At 45.7% G+C, this 20,418-nt stretch overlaps 1 protein-coding gene across 1 annotated transcript in view; it reads right to left on the reverse strand.

The window, feature by feature from the left end:
• PPP2R1A (protein phosphatase 2 scaffold subunit Aalpha) overlaps positions 1-20,418 on the reverse strand; it is a 2,558,186-nt gene that overhangs the window by 1,939,726 nt on the left and 598,042 nt on the right. The window lies entirely within an intron of this gene.

Below are 20,418 nucleotides of genomic sequence, written 5' to 3' on the forward strand. Positions count from 1 at the left end.
AGAGTTTGAAGCTGACGCGAGCTTGGAAAATGGCCGACGGTTCCGAGCTCAGAACCGATACCCATACGTAAGGAATGAACGAGGATTAACAATATCAGATTAAACATTACAGGTAGAAAACAGCAGGGAAAAGGAAGGCTGGAACTCACTCAAGAAGGTATACAGGAATCTCTCGGACTACTAGGAGACCAAATGTAAATCTTCCAAAGCAAGGAAGAGGCTGGAGGGTGGAAGGTTGAAGAAGAAAGAGAAGAGACAAAAAAGAAGCATCACTATGGTGAGTACTGAAATTTTGTATTTGATGTTGTTTATTTTGTCCATTCCTCAACTGAAGGGACAGAGTACCCAGCCAGAGAAACCCCAGGACGGCCCTTAAGGAACTATATTCCAGAGTACAGCACAGTCAAACACTGATAAAAATGTCCAATTTTTAACTAGTATTACAGGAATGAGCATTCCACCAAATGGCAGTTGTACAAATGTCATCTATGGAAGCTCTGGGCCAGAAGGCAGACAATGTGGCCACAGACCATGTGGAATAAGCCCTAAGAGTGTCGGTAATATCAGCCCTCTCTTTTTGCAAACAAATGATACCAACTTGTCCAATTTAGCCTTGGAGAAACAAACAACTGGTCTGATTTTCTGAAATCTTTAGTTCTGTGGATAGAATCTAAGCAGTCTGTGTAAATCCAGCAGGTGTAGCCTGTATTCCCTTTGTTGGAAAAAATGGAAACAAGATGGGTAGACTGATGGACTGGTTGGCAAAGCTTTCTGATGCCACCTTAGGTAAGAAAGCAGGGTTAAGTCCAAAGAGACAACCTATCCGTATGAAAGATCTGATAAAGTGGCTGGGGAGAGAATGGCTGGATTTCCTATACTCATCTAAATGATGTAACTAAAAACTTTCCAACATGGCATAGGGCTCAAAGGGAAACTGCCTCGAAGCTTGAAAAAGTACTTTTAAATCCCATGGGGCAGTGGTCAAAGTAAAAACGTACCTTTAAGAAAGGCCTTACCTAATCTCAAGGATGCCAAGGAAGAATGTTTTTTGCTTATATGGAAATCAGAAATGGCAGCAAGTTGGATCTTAACTATAGCATAATTAGCTCCACTACTGAAAAGGGAAGCAAGAAAATCAAGGATAGCTGGAATAGGTGCTGAAAACAGGTCCAGTTGTCTCTGGACAGCCCAGATGGGAAACTCTTTTCCATTTGCTCTTACAAATCTTCCCAGTAGAATCTTTCTGGGAGGATGTAAGGATATGACATACCAGGGAAAAAAGCGTGGACTACCTAGCCATCACTGGAAGTGGAAAAGTCATGCAATCAGCTTGTGAATTTTAATATCTGGCTGAGGCATCTCAGAGGCGAGATAGAAAGCCCTGAGAAGGATCCAACACCCAAGTAGGGTGTACCAGATAAGGCTGCAGGAAGGGAAAAAAGAAGTTATGTCTTACCATAACGTTCCATCTGAGTTGTTGTTCTTCTTCCAGTCATCACTGATGGGTTCGGTTCCAAGCCCTCTGAACCAAGTTGGCCTTATACCAAGCTTGCGTGCACCAAAAACTCTCGTGTTAAGCTGCTACCCATAATGCCCTTCACTCAGTTACCTCAGATCGAGTTTACATGCAACATATAGAAGAAACAGAAAGTCAGAGGCCATCTCTGCACAGAAACCCTGAAACACCACAAAGACCTAGAAGATCCGCTAGGAGCCTTTGGTGGGGGTCGGTGGAGGGTGTGATGACTGGAGGAAGATCAACAACTCAGATGGAACGTTATGGTAAGACATACCTTCTTTATCTGAAGTTGTTAATCTTCTTCCTATTCATCACTGATGGGACAGAATCCCTAACTACTTGGAGAAACTGGGTGGCCCTTATGGAAGAACATTTCAAAGAACCATTGAGCCAAAGGCTGCTCTTCCCCTGGAGATCAGACTCAATTTGTAATGCTTGAAGAAGGTATGGGGTTTAGCTCAAATGGCTGCTGCACAGATGTCATCCATGGAGGGCCTAGAGTGGAAGGCAACCGATGCTGCGATAGCCCTAGTTGAGTGAGCTTTGATTTAATCAGGCTTAGACTCATTTGTAAACGAATATGAGAAGCTAATGCAATCCCTGAGCCATTTTGACAAAGTAACTTTAGATGCTGCACACCCCATTCTAGGACCAGAAAAGGAAATGAAAAGTTGGTCCGACTTGCGAAAGGACTTAGTTCTGTCCAGGTAGAAACATAGTTGTCTATGAACATCCAATGAATGCAGGCAGTATTCTCCCTTATTTGAATAATTTGGAAAGAATACAGGGAGCTCAATGGACTGGCTAATAAAAAAGTCGGAAATCACCTTGGGGGGAAAGGATGGATTAGACGAAGTAATACTCTGTCCTTATGGAAGATCAGATAAGGGCTTTTGATACATAAGGCCTGCAACTCAGATATTCGTCTGTCTGAAGTGACCGCCACCAGAAACAAGGATTTCCATGACAGGAATTTTAGATCACGTGTTGCAGCAGACTCAAAATGGGGAAAAGAGAGAGACTGGAAAACCCAGGAGAGATTCCATGCCTCCACCGGCTGCCTGATGGGAGGTCTGCTGTGGAAAATTCCCTTGAGGAAGGTCTTGCAAAGTCGGGTGAAAATAAGCGCGACTCCTTCTGAAGCATTATGGAAGTTGGAAATAGCTGGTAAATGGACTCGAATGGTGGAAGCTGATGCACCACTGTCGAATAACTCAGCAAGGTAAAGAATAGTAGCCACAGGAGATGAAAACAGATCTAGCTTCTGATTATGTGACCAGATAGAGAATCTTTTCCATTTGTCCCTGTAAAGTCTTCTGGTGGATGGTTTATGGGAGGCCAGGATAATATCACGGATCGATGAGGATAGGGTTTCCTGCCTGGCAACTAACAGAAGTGGAGAAACCAAGCCGTTAGCTTGATGGTGGATAGATTCGATGAAGTCAGCCCTTGTGGGTGAGACATGAGGTCTTGCCGAGTGTCTAGGATCTAAGGAGGTTGTAAAAGATGAGGTCGGAGGAAGGGAAACAATACTGGACGAGGCCAGAATGGGGCAATGAGGATCACTTTGCTTCTCTCAACTGAATAGCTTTCCTTAAAAAAGGGGGGATCAGAAGTATCGGAGGATAAGCATAAAGGAGACCCGTGGGCCAATCGTGAATCAAAGCGTCTCTCGGTGACTCCCCGTGAGGGGGAAAGAGGGCAAAGTAGTTGCTGCATTTTGTGTTTGAGGGGGAGGCGAAAATATAGCAGCATGGCTGGCCCCAACGGCTGAAAATTTCTGCTGTCACACTCAGACTGAGAGACCACTCGTGAGGACGGAGGATGCATCTGCTCAGCCTGTCCGCAATCACGTTGGAGATACATTGCGATCAGAAAGCGGTTGGAAGCTATCGACCAATGCCAGATTCTCATGGCTTCGTGACATAGGGGGTAGGATTTGGTCCCTCCCTGTTTGTTTATGTACCAGACGACGGACATGTTGTCCAACTGGATAACAATCTTCCTGACAGATGGAGCGGATGGAATGATTGCAACGCCAATAGCACTGCTCTTAACTCAAGGACACTGATATGCAAATTGACCTCTATGCTAGACCACGTGCCTTCGACTGACTTCCCTGGAAGTGCCCCCCACCCAATCAGGGAAGCATCAGTGGTCACCGTGGTGCTGGGTTGGGGAGCCTGAAAGGGGCGACACCAAAGATTTTTGACTGTACTCATCCACCAGAGGAGATCTTGTTTGCAGGTGCTGGTGATGAGAATCTGTGAGCACAGGGGATGAAGATTGGATATCCACTGGGACAGAAGGAGCCATTGTAGTAGTCTCATGTGTAATCTGGCTAGGGGAACAATAGGGATGGCTGCCGCCATAGACCCCAGACCCTGAAGAACTTCCCTTGCAGACACCTTTCTTCGATAGGGTATCACTTGAACTTGTACCCTTAATCTCTGAAACCTGTGAGGGGGAAGAGAGACCAGACTTGATTGAGTGTTGAATACTGCCCCTATAAATTCCAACTGCTGCGAGGGCTGAAAGTTGAATTTTTCCCACTGGATAGTGATGCCCAGCGACTCCGCTAGTACTAGAGTGTAGCGTAGGGCTCTGACCAGAGGGTACTTGGTGAGGGCGGAAAGGAGACAATCGTCCAAATACGGAAACACATGGAATCCCTGAAGTCTCAGATGAGCTGTGACCACTGCTAGGCATTTCGTGAAGACTCTGGGTCCGTTGAGAGACCGAATGGCAGGGCTCTGAACTGGTAGTGATTGGCTCCCAGCCAGAAGCGAATGAGACTCCTGGAGCGCTTGTCCATTTTGATGTGGTAATACTTATCCTGGAGGTCTAACGAGCACATCCACACACCCTCCTACAGAAAGGGGATGATGGATTGAATCGTGACCATGCGGAACTTGGTCTGAACCACTGATTTGTTTAGCTGGCTGAGAGCCAAAATGGGCCTCTAGTCCCCGGTCTTCTTTGGCACAAAAAAGAATCTTGAGTGAAACCCTGATCCGCACTGATCTTGGTAGACCTGTTGGATGACTCGTTTTTGACATAGCTTTCGTATTTCGGAAGCTGCTTCCTCTCTTTGACTGGGTGGAACACCGGGAAGGGATTTCGGAGGTCTTGGATAAGAGATTAGGGGAATGCGATAGCCTCTAGAAATTATTCTCTGCACCCACTGATCATCTGTAATAGATAGCCAGGCAGCGTGGTGCAGATAGAAATGCGCCCCGACTACTTCCAGTGGAAAGCAATTGGGCAGCGCTTCAGGAGCGCTGATACAGTCTTCCCAAAAAGAATATCTGGAGTCCTGATTTCGGGGACCCCCTCTGTCCCGAAAGGGGCATCTTCCATTACTGGAACCCCCTCTGCCTCTTGGGGAGTCATCACCACATGCCTCATGGAAAGGACCTTGAGACTTCTTGTGCCACATCTTTCCACTCCTCTGGTTCCTGGAGAAGAAGTGCTGAGGTTTGGAAAAACATAGACCCACGGTCTTCCCATCCAGCTCGCGCCTGGCTAATGTATCCCTGACCTTAGCATCGAACAAAGCTGATGGTTCGATAGGGGCGTTTAAAAAGGAAGACTTGAAGGAGTCAGTGAGGTCAAAAATGCGCATTCAGGCATGGCGTCTCATAACTATGTCTGCACCTGTAGCTCTAGCCGCTCCTTCGGTTGCGTGGGACAGCAACCTCATGGGCGAATTGGAAATTGACTCTAGGGTGGCAAGCTGGGAAGCAATTTTATCACGTGCCCATCCGGAACTTGACCCGTGAGGGTTCCAGAGAGCTCAGTGATGACATCTCTCTGGAGCCTCGTAAAATTTGCCAAAAAGTTCAGAGACCTGATAGCAAAGGTCGCTGATGCAAAAACTCCCTTCCCTAACCTGTCCACTGCCCGGGACTTCCTGTTGGCCAGGTGGACAGCAGGACTTTCCTCCGCAAGGTCCTTTTTCGTGGCCGCCGCCACCACCATAGCGTCTACTGGCAAACCTCTAGACCAATGGGATTGATCCTCTGGAAGGGAGAGTATCTTATCTGATCTCCTGAGGATGGCCTCAACGGAGTCGGGATTCTTCCATGCCCGCTACACGATGAGCTTGACCAACTCAGGGGCGGGGGGGGGGTCACCCAAGAAGTAGAGGGCCGAGAGTGGAAGGCCTGCAGGAATATGGATTCCTCCGAGGAAGGGTTGGAGGGCTTCCAGTCACCCCTCTGCTTCAAGATTTCCAGGATGTCGCCAAATGAGACATAGTCAGGGGTGACTGTGGGGATCCTTCCCCATCATCATAGTCCGTATCTTCCATGAGGGACTCCTCTGGGGAGTCCATGTGTTTCCTCTTACATGCCCATTTCAGATGGGGTTCTTCGGTGGGAGCATATGAAGAAGACTCAGAAAGGGAAATACCCTGAACAGGGGTTTCCTGGGTCATGCGCTCTCAAGAGTCCTGGGGAGGTGGCCTTTCATAGCTGCAGCTCAGAGGGAATGGGCGGAAGGTCCAACGTAGGAGGGTTGCTCAAAGCAAGCATCCTCTCCATCACCCGGAAAGCAAGCCTGCCTGAAGAGGAATGGGAGACCGGAACCAAAGAAGACAATTTCGGAACCGGAGTCACACCCTACTCCACGCGGTTCGCTCCCAGGGACGGAGCCTCAAGCAAAACCGGGGTGGGAGTCACCCTCAGACCCGAAGACGGAACCGGCAACACAACCAAAACCATGGCCAGAACCGAGGGTTCCACCCCCTTCCCCAAGCATGAGATTGAGGAAGGGTGGGTTCCGATGGAACCGGCACCCAAAGGGGCCTCGGAGCCTCAGACAAGGTCGTTGTCGGCGCCGAGGTAAGGGATCCTCTCGCAGACGTCAGAAATCTGAGCCACGGAACCGAGGGATCCAAGGGAGGAGAATACATAGGGGTTGCTTGGGTAATAGACCAAAGCCCGGAGTGGGATGGGCTCTAGGAAAATTTGTAATTCCCCTGGCGGTCAGCAGTTGATCAAAGAGGTGCACCACATCCAATTCTGATAGACTCCTGGAAGACTTTACTGATGCCCGAGGGGGAATCAGGCAGATCCAAAAAAGGCTTGTCCGTCAAATGGATCTGCAGATGGGGAGTACTGGATCCGTGGTGTTATTGAAAAATGGCACCAATTCCAATTTGGAAACCGGCAGCAGGGGAACAATCAGAGCCGAGAACGGGCTGCGAGGTCACAGCTGGGGTGGAGGTCAATAGCGGCTCCGAAGCTGTTGTCGGAACTGACGTCGGAACGGAGATGGGGGATGTCGGTACTGAGGTAGTGACAGGCAAACTGGTCGGAACCAAAGTTGTAGTAGGCGCCGAAGCGACCTCGGTAAGAAGCATGGGAGCCAAACTCGGAGCTGAGGTGGTCGGAACCGAGGAGGTGATACAGTGCTCAGTAGGAGTCTTGCGGGGCTTGTGCTCATGACTTTTGCCCCTATTACTGGCGGGTGAAGAGGGGTCTGAACAAAGACGTTTCTTGTCCACAGAAGGAGGGGATGAGACATCCGACGCAGAAATCGCCTCCGAAAAAGGCGAAGGAAGCAGGCCCTTAAGGATTAACTTGTTTCGTCATTCATTCAGCATCCGCTGACTGAAGCTGGCACAAATGTCACAAGGAGGTTTCGCCGATAAGTGCGAAACCCCCAAATAATACACACATTCTTCATGTAAATCACTATTCGGAAGTTTACCATGGCAAGAAGAGCAGTGTTTAAACCTCGTAGTCCCTTTCTTTTCCAACATAACAGAAGAAAGACACACACACACAAGTTAAAGTAGAAGAAAGTTATAGAGAGAGAGGAAATACCAACAATGGTAAAAAGAATACCACAAGGGTAAAGGGATCAATACCAATAATGGTATGAAAAGGAAATACCTTTGGGTAGAGCTAAGTGCTGAAAATAGAGAAAAGATAATAAACTGACAGTAAAGAACTCACAAATACTGACAAAATTTGGAAAAAAAGATGTCACTTAGCTGGAGCGCTCGGTGAAACGCTGCTATATGGCTGCGCTACAAACGAGATCTGAGGTAACTGAGTGAAGGGCATTGTGGGTAGCAGCTTAGCTTGAGAGTTTCTGGTGCACGCAAGCTTGGTATAAGGTCGACTCTGTTCCGAGGGCTCTGAACCGAACCCATCAGTGATGAATAGGAAGAATATTAACAACTTCAGATCCATAATTTCGAGGCCAGAATGGGACAATGAGGATTTCTTTGCTCTTCTGCTGAAATGTTTTGTGAAAAAACTTGGGAATGACAGGGGTGGGTGGAAAAGCATAGATGAGACTAGAGGGCCAATTATGAATCAGAGTCTCTTGGCATCTCCTCTTCTGGAGGGATTACGGCAAAGTAACTGCTGCACTTGGAATTGTGGGGAGAAGCAAACAGGTTGCAAGAAGACTGGCCTCACTGGTGAAATATCTTTTTCACCACTAACGAGTTGAGACACCACTCCTGAGGGAGTAAGATGGACCTGCTCAGTTTGTCTGCTAGAACATTAGATTTCCAACAGAATGCCAACAGAAAGCAGCCAGAAGAGAATCCGACTTCCACACTTTCTCTCAATGCCTCTCAACATAAGGGGTAGGATTTGGTTCTCCCCTGCTTGTTGGTGTGTCAGACAACTCTGTCTGAATGGCAATGATCCCTGAAGGAGAACACCTTGAAATGTCTGCAGTGCTAATAGGACTGTTCTCAATGATGAAGACTGACCAACTAAGATCAAGTGCCTTGAACACTCCTTTGCAAGTTATGACCCCACCCCAGCTGGAAGGAGTCTGTAGTCACTGTGACCTTGAGTGCAGGAAGGGTAAAAGAGTGGCCCTGAGAAACTTCTTCTGCATGGATTCACCAGTCTATGTGTTGTCTGCAAACCACTGTCATCCAAATCGTAACAGTAAAGAGTGTCATCCTTTTGATCATTGTACTGCAAGAGTCCACTGCAACACCCCCATATAAAACTTTGCTAAAGGTACCAGAGTTATGGAAGATGCCACCGATCAGAGAACCTGTAAGACTAACATACCTGCAGGGGAAGGAAAAAAGAGAATATGTGATGCTTGGCTCCGCAGCGTGCTTAATTTGGTCTGTGGTAAGCCTGCAATCTCTGCCACTGTACCCAAACAAGTACTGATGAATTCCATGATTTGAGTGCAGGAAAGCTGACACTTGGTGTAGTTCACTGTGATGTCCAGATGAAGACATAGCTGGAGCAAGCAGTCCTTAGCTTGAATCAATAGAGGCTTGTTGGGAGCATAGAGAAGCCAATCATCCAGATATGGAAACTCTTAGAATTCTAGCAGTCTCAACTGAGATGCAGCCACTGCCATACACTTCATAGGTTCATAGGTAGGTACTAGGCTATAAGCCGAGCCAGAAAGGTATCCTGGCTTTCGCCACCCAAGAAAATTATTTTCCTGCGCCCCTGTCGAGCGGAGCCACAGAAGTGATCCCCGGGGTGAATTTCCTATTTCCCATCCAATCATCAAGATTTTTCTTGAAGAGTGCTAATGAGGAGCTCTGTTTGACATAGATAGGTAGTCTGTTCCAGAGTATACAAAAGTCTATGGGACAGGAATCTATCCCTCCAGCATGTTCTGTTTATTGTGGTGACAAGGTTTAGGTCCCTAGAGCGTGTAGCTCAGAGGGATTGAGATTTCTTTAAGTGGAGCATGTCCAACAGCTCTGGGTTTGACTTAGCTTTGCATGTTAGGCAGAGATCGCCTCTGAGTAGGCGATATGTGACGGAGTAAAGCTGGAGTTTTTTGAGACGGTCTGCGTAGGGCATCTGTTTGAGGCCAGTAATCCTCTTTGTGAGGTATTTCTGTGGCCTTTCCAGTTGTTGCAGATGTCTTGTGAGGTACATACCAAAAGGGGCATTGTACTCTATAATGGGTCTAATGAGTGATGAGTAGAGGGGAACAATGACCTCTTTTTTTCTGGATGAGAAAACTTTTGTGATGAGGTGAGCCACGTAGAAGGATTTCCTGACCACTGTGGCGATGTGATTATCAAAGGAGGGACTACTGTCCACCTGTGTCCCAAGGTCTCTCATCACACTTTGGGCGTTAAGTAGACTACCACTTATGTGGTAGTTCATGGGTACAGAGTTTTTACAAAAGGGGATGACAATACACTTTTTGGCATTGAGCTTCAGGCCATGGCTTTCACACCAGGCATCTGTCTCAGTGAGGCCCTTTTGTAGTATGTCCACATCGTTACGAGTTTCGATTATGGCTCCTAGTTTGCAGTCATCTGCAAACTTTGTTAGCCAAAGACCTTCTGTGTTAGCCTGTATTTCAGAGAAGTAGATACCAAACAGGAGAGGACCCAGGACTGAACCCTGTGGTACTCCACTTGTCACTGGTCTGAAGTCGGATTTGGAGTCTGCTACTTTCACAGTGTGGGTTCTGTCCATGAGCCAGTTGGCAACCCATCTTGTGACATAGGGATTTATACCTAATTTAGTGAGCTTATCTATAATTTCAGAGTGGGAATGGTGTCGAAAGCCTTGGCGAGATCTAGATAAGCTGTGTGAACCACCTTACCCTCATCTATGGCTTTGGTGACTGCTTCAAAGAAGTCAATCAGGTTTAGGAGACATGATCTGTCTTTTACAAACCGAAACTGGGTAGGGTCCAGAGTTTGGAGATTACCAATGTTTTTGTTTCCGAGTTCCATGATGATACGTTCCATGGCCTTGCACACCAGGCTTGTCAGGCTGATGGGGCAGTAGTTCCCAGGGTCTGTCGTGGCTCCCCCTTTGTGGATAACCATTGCGGTGCACCATTCAGTGGGCACAAAGCATGAGGTGAGGCTATGACTGAACATGGTACTTAGGTAGGGTGCCAGTTCATTCTGTAGTTTGTGTAGAACGCAGCCTGGGATATTGTCAGGTCCCATGGATGCTGTGTTCTTGGCTTTGGAGAGTGTAATGTGTTTTTTACCTGTGCAGCCATGATTACAGGAGCTTTCCATTCTTCCGGTATAGAGATGGGCCCCTCTTGGAGCTGAGAGGGGGGTAAAGTTAGCACTGAACCTATCTGCCAGGATGTTGGCAATATCAGTTGGTTCTGTATATTTAGTGCCATTGTGCTGTAACTCAGAGCTGATCTGAGTGTTGCCATTGAGATTCTTGATATAGCTATAGAATGCTTTGTGGTTGTCTTTAGAGTCAGTGGCAATTTTGTTTTCGTAACTAGTCACGGGATTTTACTCTTTTTTGCAACAGTTTCTTTCTTCTGTTGTAGAGTTTGTTTATGGCAGAGGACCACCAGATTGGCTTCCTTTTTTTGGAGGTTAGCATCTTGGTTCTATTAGGGATAGCATGATCCATGATCCATGCACTCATGTAAGTGCTTATAAAGTGCATTTGTGTAGGATTCAGCAGTCGTACCTCTACTGTCCATCTGCATGGGTTTCATGAAGTTTGCCATTTCTGTCTTATGAAGTGTAAAGTTGGCTTTGGAAAAGTTTTATACGGTGGTTTCCCTAACTGGGGGTGGGGGCAGGATGTGGATGTCTAGGGTGATAAGCTTGTGGTCGGATTTGACCAACTAGGAATTGACTACTAGTGTGGAACACTGGTTGCTCACATTGATAATGACCAGGTCCAGGATATTGCTGCCCCTGGTGGGGGTGTGAATAAGTTGACCCAAGGCGCTGGAATTTATGAATTCCAGAAAATGTTGAGCAAAAGAGTTGGTACATGAGTAGTTTTCCCAGTTAATGGTGGGGTAGTTGAAATCGCCCATTATTAAGGTGTTGGGTTATACCCTAATACTTTACAGGGTATCAAGAAATGAGGAGTGGAAATCCTGGCGCATGGTGGGGGGTCTGTAGCAAGCTACAATTGGATTGCGGTCTTGCCCAGAGTTAGTTGCACTTGGATAATCTCGGATGTATTATGCTGTACAACTAGCCTGGAGGTGTGGATATCTTTAATACACATGGATACGCCTCCACCTTTAGTGCTTTGTTCCAGGTTAGGTGGCCGAAAGGTGTGGTATGAATTATAGCCTGGTAACGGAGGGGTGCTCTCTGGAGCTTTGAACCATGTCTCTGTCACTGCACATATGTCAATGTTCTCCATTTTAAGGAGTGCGTGGAGTGAGTGCATTTTGAGGTTTAGACTTCTAGTATTGAGTGCTGAAACTAGAAAACTGGCTAGTTCTAAGAAACAAAATTGAGCTAGAAGGCTTCCCTCCAACACAGAAAGGCTTGGGGGCTCAGAAGCCTACAAACAGTCTAGACCACTTACAGGAAACGCATGAAACAAGCCTAAATTTTATTTTCTTTCCCAGATGCTCTCTTTGTACACAGGAGGAGTGCCTGAAATCAGAATATGATCTCACTGCACTCAGTTGAGTGAGCAAATGAGATGGGCCCAGAAGGAGTATCCAAACACAAATTTACAAGAGGGGCGGGCAGTTTCAAAGCCACCAAGATTAACACCAAAACAAAACCAGGGAGGGTGGGTAGGGAACTAACTGAAAAAAGAGAGTCAAAACTTCCAGTTCAGTTAATATTCAATGCAGCACAAATACATCAATTAAAATTATGTATTATTTGAAAAAAGTGCAAATAAAAGGTACTTAAATTCCCTTATACATCCAGTTGAATACAGCTAGATCTTAGCTGACGAAAGCTCAGGTTTTAAGCAGAAAATATTCCAAAATCTGCCACTTAAATAGGCAGTAACAGAACATCAATGAATGAGACTACCCCAGACTGTAATTACTGTCTATGCAGGAATTCTAACAGGCAATAAAATCTAGCTACCACTAACTGAAAAAACAGTCAAAACTTCCAGTTCATTTAATATTCAATGCAACACAAATAAATCAATTAAAATGCTGTACTATTTGAAAAAAGTGCAGATAAAATGTAGTTAAATTCTCTTATACGTCCAGTTGAAAACAGCTACATCTTAGCTGGCCAAAGCTCGGGTTTTAAGCAGAAAATATTCTGAAATGTACCCATAAATAGGCAGTAACAGAATATCAATGAATGAGACTACCCCCGACTGCAATTGCTGTCTATGCAGGAATTCTAACAGGAAATAAAATCTAGTTAGCACTAACTGAAAAAACAGTCAAAACTTCCAGTTCAGTTAATATTCAATGCAAGACAAATAAATCAATTAAAATGCTGTATTATTTGAAAAAAGTGCAGATAAAAGGTACTTAAATTCTCTTATATGTCCAGATGAATACAGCTAGATCTTAGCTGGCCAAAGCTCAGGTTTTAAGCAGAAAATATTCCAAAATGTACCACTTAAATAGGCAGTAAGCGAATATCGATGCATAAAATTACCCCAACAGCAATTACTGTCTACGCAGGAATTCTAGCAGGCAATAAAATCTGGCTAGCACTACCTGAAAAAACAGAGTCAAAACTTCCAGTTCAGTTAATATTCAATGCAACACAAATAAATCAATTAAAATGCTGTATTATTTGAAAAAAGTGCAGATAAAAGGTACTTAAATTCTCTTATACGTCCAGTTGAATACAGCTAGATCTTAACCGGCCAAAGCTCAGGTTTTAAGCAGAAAACATTCCAAAATGTACCACTTAAATAGGCAGTAACAGAATATCAATGAATGAGACTACCCCCGACTGCAATTACTGTCTATGCAGGAATTCTAGCAGGCAATAAAATCTAGTTAGCAATAAATGAAAAAACAGAGTCAAAACTTCCAGTTCAGTTAATATTCAATGCAACACAAATAAATCAATTAAAATACTGTATTATTTGAAAAAGTGCAGATAAAAGGTACTTAAATTCTCTTATACGTCCAGTTGAATACAGCTAGATCTTAGCCGGCCAAAGCTCAGGTTTTAAGCAGAAAATAATCCAAAATGTACCACTTAAATAGGCAGTAACAGAATATCAGTGAATTAGACTACCCCCGACTGCAATTACGGTCTATGCAGGAATCAGGCAATAAAATCTAGCTAGCGCTAACTGAAAAAACAGAGTCAAAACTTCCAGTTCAGTTAATATTTAATGCAACACATATAAATCAATTACAATGCTGTATTATTTGAAAAAGTGCAGATAAAAGGTACTTAAATTCTCTTATACGTCCAGTTGAATACAGCTAGATCTTAGCTGGCCAAAGCTCAGGTTTTAAGGAGAAAATATTCTGAAATGTACCACTTAAATACGCAGTAACACAATATCAATGAATGATACTACCCCCGACTGCAATTACTGTCTACGCAGGAATTCTAACAGGCAATAAAATCTAGCTAGCACTAACTGAAAAAACAGAGTCAAAACTTCCAGTTCAGTTAATATTCAATGAAACACAAATACATCAATTAAAATGCTGTATTATTTGAAAAAAGTGGAGATAAAAAGTACCTAAATTCTCTTATACGTCCAGTTGAATACAGCTAGATCTTAGCTGGCCAAAGCTCAGGTTTTAAGCAGAAAATATTCCAAAATGTACCACTTAAATAGGCAGTAAGAGAATATCAATGAATGAGACTACCCCCGACTGCAATTACTGTCTATGCAGGAATTCAAACAGGCAATAAAATCTAGCTAGCACTAACTGAAAAAACAGTCAAAACTTCCAGTTCAGCTAATATTCAATGCAACACAAATAAAGCAATTAAAATGCTGTATTATTTGAAAAAAGTGCAGATTAAATCTTATACGTCCAGTTGAATACAGCTAGATCTTAGCCGGCCAAAGCTCAGGTTTTAAGCAGAAAATATTCCAAAATGTACCATTTAAATAGGCAGTAACAGAATATCAATGAATGAGACTACCCCCGACTGCAATTACTGTCTATGCAGGAATTCTAACAGGTAATAAAATCTAGCTAGCACTAACTGAAAAAACAGTCAAAACTTCCAGTTCATTTAATATTCAATGCAACACAAATAAATCAATTAAAATGCTGTATTATTTGAAAAAAGTGCAGATAAAAGGTACTTATCTCTTATACGTCCAGTTGAATACAGCTAGATCTTAGCTGGCCAAAACTCGGGTTTTAAGCAGAAAATATTCCAAAATGTACTACTTAAATAGGCAGTAACAGAATATCAATGAATAAAACTACCCCGACTGCAATTACTGTCTATGCAGGAATTCTAGCAGGCAATAAAATCTAGCTAGCACTAACTGAAAAAACAGAGTCAAAACTTCCAGTTCAGTTAATATTCAATGAAACACAAATAAAACAATTTAAATGCTGTATTATTTGAAAAAAGTGCAGATAAAAGGTACCTAAATTCTCTTATATGTCCAGTTGAATACAGCTAGATCTTAACTGGCCAAAGATCAGGTTTTAAGCAGAAAATGTTCCAAAATGTACCACTTAATTAGGCAGTAACAGAATATCAATGAATGAGACTACCCCCGACTGCAATTACTGTCTATGCAGTAATTCTAACAGGCAATAAAATCTAGCAAACACTAACTGTAAAAACAGAGTCAAAACTTCCAGTTCAGTTGATATTCAATGTAAAACAAATAAATCAATTAAAATGTATTATTTGAAAAAAGTGCAGATAAAAGGTACTTAAATTCTCTTATACATCCAGTTGAATACAGCTATATCTTAGTTGGCCAAAGCTCAGGTTTTAAGCAGAAAATATTCCAAAATGTATCACTTAAATAGGCAGTAACGGAATATCAATGAATGAAACTACCCCCAACTGCAATTACTGTCTATGCAGGAATTCTAACAGGCAATAAAAGCTAGCTAGCACTAACTGAAAAAACAGTCAAAACTTCCAGTTCAGTTAATATTCAAAGCAACACAAATAAATCAATTAAAATGCTGTATTATTTGAAAAAAGTGCAGATAAAAGGTACTTAAATTCTCTTATATGTCCAGTTGAATACAGCTAGATCTTAGCCGGCCAAAGCTCAAGTTTTAAGAAGAAAATATTCCAAAATGAGAAGTTATGTACCTACCATAACGTTCCATGTTAGTTGTCTTCTTCTCGCCTTCTTTCTTGCTGGATGGGTTCGGAGCCGATCCTCAGCTCCGACTCGGCCTATACTAAAGCTCGAGAGCTATTTTAACCGGCTCGAGCCTACCCTATATCTCACAATGCTAGGCGCTAACTACTCAGATCTCGTTTGATAGCTGAAACCATAGCAGTTCTGATCTCCAAAATAAGGAGAAGAGGAAACCTCACTCGTAAGTCACCTAGAGCTATAGCTACCAGTAAAAGATAGCCAAGGGGGCTAATACTGAGGCAGAAAGAAGATCCCCAAGGATCCTTAGGTCTGTCCAGGCTAGGGGGATGGGGGTGGGACGCAAGAAAGAAGGCGAGAAGAAGACAACTAACATGGAACGTTATGGTAGGTACATAACTTCTCAATGTTAAGTTGTCAATCTCGCCTTCATTCTTGCTGGATGGGACTGCGTCCCTAACACCTTCACCCTGGGTGGCTCATCTGAACAGACACTTGAGAACGGTGGAACCAAAATTAGCCCGGCTTCGGGAGGCCATGTCTAATTTGTAATGAGAGATAAAGGTATGAGGAGAGGCCCATGTGGCTGCCACACAAATGGAATCTATTGGTAATCTAGCCTGAAAAGTTATTGACGTGGCTAATGCTCTAGTTGAGTGAGCCCTGGGCCTTGACGGTAGCTTTTGGCATCTGAGGTCATAGATGAAAGTAATCACAGAGGCCAGCCATCTAGAAAGGGTTACTTTGGAAAATGGAAGGCCTTTCTTCCCTGCCGCATAAGATAGGAAGAGCTGCTCAGATTTCCTCGCTTGCTTGGTTCTATTCAGATAGTAACGGAGCTGACGATGAACGTCCAGAAAATGCAGCAGAAAATGCAGCTTTTGTTCCGCTCTGTTGGAGTAGTTGGGGAAGAAAACTGGGAGATCGATAGTCTGGTTTAGGTTTGCCTCAGAAGAAACCTTGGGTAAAAAGGACGGGTTAGTCCTGAGAGACACTCTGTCTTTATGGAAAACTAGATAAGGTGGACGAATGCAAAGGGCATGAAGTTCTGATACTCTTCTCGCAGATGTTATGGCGACTAGAAAAAGAGTCTTCCAAGAGAGCAACTTCAAGGAGCAGGAAGCCGCAGGTTCAAAGGGGGGAAGAATCAAGGAAGTTAGAACCAAATTTAAGTCCCACTGTGGTGGAGGGTCTCTGATTGAGGGCTTAAGCAAAAAGATACCTTTAAGAAAGGTTTTACAAAGCTTATGGGACATGATACTGGAGTCCGAAAAGCCTACATGAAAGTTCGAAATAGCCACTAACTGTACTCTGATGGTGGAGGAAGAAGACCCTGAGTGAAACAGTTCGGCTAGGAAGTCTAGGACTGATTGGATAGGGCCAGTAAAAGGATCCATATTTCTAGCTCCTGCCCAGAAGGAAAAACGCTTCCACTTGCTGGCATAAATCCTTCTAGTAGATGACTTAAGGGAAGCTATAAGGATGTCATGCACAGAATGGGAAATACGGGGAAGCCTGGCTAGGGTTGGAAATGGAGCAACCAAGCTGTGAGGTTGAGAGATTGGAGGGAGTGGTGCAGCTGTCCCGACTGATGGGTCAAGAGATCTGGCACTGGGTCCAGATGCCAGGGCTGCACCAAGAGGTAACGATGCAGGAACGGAAACCATATCTGTCGAGGCCAGTAAGGAGCAATGAGGATCATTGTGGCTCTCAAGGCGGTAGCTTTCTGAATCAACTGAGTGATTAATGGAAAGGGGGGAAAGGCATACAGAAGTCCCCGGGGCCAATCATGGACTACAGTGTCTCTGGGGGGGTGGCCGGGAAGAGAGTGAAAAAGTCGTGGCACTTGCTGTTTTGAGGTGTTGCAAAAAGATCGCAGCAAGGTCGACCCCATTTCTGAAAAATTTCTTCCACTACTGCTTGCTTGAGAGACCACTCGTGTGGCATGAGAATGGCTCTGCTCAACCTGTCCGCTATGATGTTTGACTTCCCGGGGATGTGCGTTGCTATCAGAAACCGCTGAGAGGAGATCGCCCACTGCCAAAGTCTGAATGCCTCTCGACATAAGGGATAGGACTTCTGTTTGTTGATGTACCACACTACGGACATATTGTCCGTCTGAACTGCAATAGTCCCGATGGGAAGAGAGTCATGAAGGGTTTGCAACGGTAAAAGTACTGCTCTCATCTCCAAAACATTTATGTGCAGGTGGCATTCGAAAGGTTGCCATGTGCCCTGGACCGTTCTGCCCTAAAAATGCCCCCCCCCACCTGACCAGGGAGGCGTCCGTTGTCACCGTAGCGACCGGGAGAGAAGGAAGAAGTGGTCTGCCCTGAAGGACTTGAGGGGAGATGATCCACCAAGAAAGGTGTTTCTTGCAAGACAGGGTTATTAAGATGTTGTGTGACATTGGAAGCTGTTGAAAGGACCACTGGGAAAAAAAGCATCCACTGAAGGATCCGCATATGAAAGCGAGCTAGGGGAAGTAGTGTAATGGCTGCAGCCATGAGACCTAATACCTTCAGGACAAACCTGGCCTGGATTCTGTTGTTCTGAAGGAGGATGTGAACATGCCTGCAAATATCTAGAACTCTTTGCTCGGTTAGTTTTGCGGAGAGTCGGACTGTGTCCAAGGTGGCGCCTATGAAGGTAATAGACTGACAAGGTGACAAGGCAGACTTTTTGAAATTTATGGAGATACCTAGCCCTTTGCAAGTATGAATGGTGTAATCTCTGGAGAGGAGAAGCCGACGCCTGGTGGTGGCAGTAAGGAGCCAGTCGTCTAGATATGGAAACACCTGGAATCCTTGATGCCTCAGATGAGCCGTAACCGCTGCCATGCATTTGGTGAACACTCGGGGGGCTGTAGTGAGACCAAAGGGCAGGGCCTTGAACTGGTAGTGACTGGCTCCCAGCCGGAAGCGGAGAAACCTCCTGGAGCGCCTGTGCATCTTGATGTGGTAGTACGCACCCTGAAGGTCTACTGAGCACATTCAATTGTCCTGACCCAGAAAGGGTAGAATGGACTGTAGCGTGACCATCCGGAACTTCGTTCTTCTTACAGACTTGTTTAGTCTGCTGAGATCCAATATTGGTCTCCAGTCCCCTGTCTTTTTTGGTACCAAAAAGAACTTGGAGTAGATTCCGGATCCTTGTTGGTCTGCTGGGACTGGCTGGATGGCTCTTTTTGTTAGCAGTTTTGCTATTTCTAGTACTGCTTGTTCCCCTAGACTGGGTGGAACGTCTGGAAGGGGCCCTTTTGGCTGAGTTGGGGTGTGGATAAAGGGAATTTTGTAACCCTCGGATATAATCAACCGTACCCATTTGTCTTGGGTGAGTGAAAGCCAGGCTTCTGGGTACAGTGATAACCTTCCCCCGACTGCCTCTGAAGGCGGACAGTCGGGCAGCTTCTCAGGGATGCTGGAAGGGTTTGTCAGACAGAGACTCTCTGCTACCCTGATTTTGCGGACCTCCTCTGCCTCTAGGGCAGAGTCTGTTATTGTCCCCCCCCCCTGCCTCTAGAGGAGAACTGACCTCTTGCGTCAGGCGCGACCTCTTGTGGTTTACAGAACCACATTTTCCCACCCTTCTGACCCTTAGGATATGGTCTAGACGGGGTGGAAAAACGGACTCCCATGGCAGAGAGAGTCTTGCCTTCTTGCTCGCATCGGGTCAAAGTATACTTCACCTGAGGTCCAAACAAAGCTGAACCATCAAAGGGGGTGTTAGTGAAGGATGCCTTGAAGGGGTCTGCAAAGTTACAAAGCCGCATCCAGGCGTGATGCCGTAAGGCCACGCCTGTGCCTGCAGCCCTACTCGCTCCATCGGCCGCGTAGGAAATAAGCCGCATGGAGGAGTTGACAATGGAATTCAGGGTTGCCAGCTGGGAGTTGATTTTGTCTTGAGACCCCGCAGCTGTTGGATCCTGTAGGGCCTCACCCACTTCTTTGAGCATGTCTCTTTGAAGGCGGGTGAAATGGCACAGGTAATTCAGCGACCGCATGACAAAGGTCGCTGAAGAAAACATCCGCTTGCCGTACCTATCCATAGTCCTAGACTCCTTGTTAGGAGGATGGACAGGTACTGAAGGATCAGCCAGTTCCTTCTTAGTGGCTGCAGCCACCACCATGGCATACACCGGGACACCCTTGGCTAAAAACTGTTTGTCCGAAGGGGCTGTTATGAATTTTGAAGGCCTCCGTGGGGTAGGTTCCATCATATCAGGGGCTGTCCACGCCTTCCGCGCCACCACTTCCATGAGGGGGTCGAAGGGCGGAGACACCCAGGAGGTGGAAGGGCGAGAGCCAAACGCGTCTAGGTAAACCAACTCGTCCTCGGAAGGATTGAGGGTAGACGAGTTCCCCCTCTGCTTAAGGATCTCAAAGATGTCTGAAAAGGAGACATCCTCAGAGGGGGACCGTGGGGACCCTACCGACTCATCCAAGTCGGTATCAAATGTAATGGACTCGGGGGAGTCCACATGCTTCCTCTTACATTTCCTCTTCCGAGGGGGTTCCCCTGACAGATCAGGGGAAACCTCGGAAGAGGAGGATATTCCCAATGGGGAAACCTGAGGCGTTGGATCTCTATGGTCAGGAATGAGAGGGTGGGTAGAGACTGCAACAGGCACTACAGAGGGAGGAGCTGAGGGAGCCGACCGTGGAGCAGGCACAGGGGCCAGCACACTCCTGATGACTTCAAAGGCGCCCCTATCAGGCAGGGTAGAAGGTCCCCGCTCCGAAGAGATAAGGACCCCTCCCAGCACCGAGAGGGACGGCTCCGAAGCCAATGTCGGGGACGAACTCACCAGCGCCGAAGCTCCGAGAGGGAGAACGGGGTCGGACAAGGGTCCGATGCCAATCGCCCCCTCGGAGCCGATGAGAAAGTCCATGCGCCTGGATCCCTCCAAGGATGGGACCATTTAAGAGACCGGAG

Source organism: Protopterus annectens, chromosome 8.part0 (assembly GCF_019279795.1).
Source record: "Protopterus annectens isolate FY-2018-M chromosome 8.part0, PAN1.0, whole genome shotgun sequence".
Lineage (NCBI taxonomy): Eukaryota > Metazoa > Chordata > Ceratodontiformes > Protopteridae > Protopterus > Protopterus annectens.